This window comes from Solanum dulcamara, chromosome 12 (genome assembly GCF_947179165.1).
Source record: "Solanum dulcamara chromosome 12, daSolDulc1.2, whole genome shotgun sequence".
Taxonomy (NCBI): Eukaryota; Viridiplantae; Streptophyta; class Magnoliopsida; order Solanales; family Solanaceae; genus Solanum; species Solanum dulcamara.
Genome location: NC_077248.1, coordinates 56,973,935 through 56,975,646, shown reverse-complemented (window position 1 = coordinate 56,975,646; position 1,712 = coordinate 56,973,935).

Sequence of the window (1,712 nt, the reverse complement as noted above, 5' to 3'; positions counted from 1 at the left end):
TTGACAAGAATAACTCAAAGATAGAAGTACTCAATCGACCCATCACTATCTAGTCTACGAAACCTCTATTACTACTCTCTAATTGGTGTCAATAACATGTTCATGTCTACCTCAACTCAAAATGAAAAGGGTTAACTCGATACAAGAATACACAGACGATGTCCTCCGAATGTAGGGGAGAACTCACCAATACGCTGAGTGCGAATAGATCCCCAATGATACTTCTATTGGCGATCTCTTAAACTTGTCTCTGCATCATGAAATGATGCAGGTCCAAATGGACGTCAGTACATGGAATGTACGAGTATATAATATGACAAAATGAAACATACCTCGAGGAAGAATAATATCGGTCCACATATCTCAAATCAGAAAGATAACAGAGACTCAAATAAGGCATCGTAAATCTAAAGTAAGGATACAGTTTAGATAGAGACCAATCATATACCATACAATCCAATCGAATTTTGTATAGTATAGTTCAATCAAATCATTTACAATTCGATTATATACACTCAAATCAACAATCAACTCAATAATCAAATCCAATCTAGTCACATACCATTCTATTCAATCCAATCGCAATTCATCTAATCCAATCCGACCATATACAATCAACTCAACATTCAACCCAACAATTAGCTCAAAGTATTCAACTCAGTAAATATGCAAATTAAATTATGCAACATTTTACAATTCAACTCAAAGGACTCAACTCAATAAATATGTAACAACTTACTCAAATGTCCTACGTCTAAACAAGAATATGATTTAGGCGGGACCAATCATATATCATTCAACTCAGTCTGACTCAGAGTACTATCAAGACCTATTTGGGAGTTTCTCTTAACCGACAACCATCACTTATGAGCCGGTGACAGTATAACAAGCCGACGTTATTACCGCGTCCATTCATACTTAGCTAGGGAATGAACGAGTCAACCAATCATGGATCCAATCCAACCAAGTCCTATAATGTCAAGACAAAACTCTCGAGGAAGCATCTGACTTTAACGGTTCAATACCCCCTACGTTTGGCAACATAGGTATTGGTTTCGAGTATGGACTATACTCTTGCCCAATTCAGAGCTCGATACTCCTCCCCAAGACTCAATTCTCATAAAACTCCATCCAATTAACTCAATCAACTCATATCGACAAGTCTCATTACAACCTTGTCAACTCCTAAACACCATCATGATCAAATCTCAATCATATCTTTCAAAAGAAATTTAAAAGCGCATTTATAGCAACATATAGACATAACCAACCATTTACTCTATCTATTTGAGAAATCCTTGAGACTTATTACAACTCAAGACTTTAAATCACACTTTAAAATAGGCAACATTTCTTAAGAAAATAACATCTTTTATCATAATCCACATAGTTAAGAAGATCAATAAAACATATTTAACAACTCATCTTCATCAACTCCTACTCACATAAGGGCTCATTTTAGGAACTTCTTGGCTCAACAACATCAACACATATAGAATCAAATGAATAGGGGACAAAGCTCATACAAACATAATCACATGGTTAAAGGGATCAATAAGACATATTAACAAGTAAATGCTCAACTCATTTATAATCAAAATACTCGTGTTCAAAATAATTGAAAGACTCCTCAACTCAACTCATGCTTAAACTCTTTTTAAATCATAGATGAAAATAATCATTTCTTAAACTCAAAATAGTGTATAAATAGT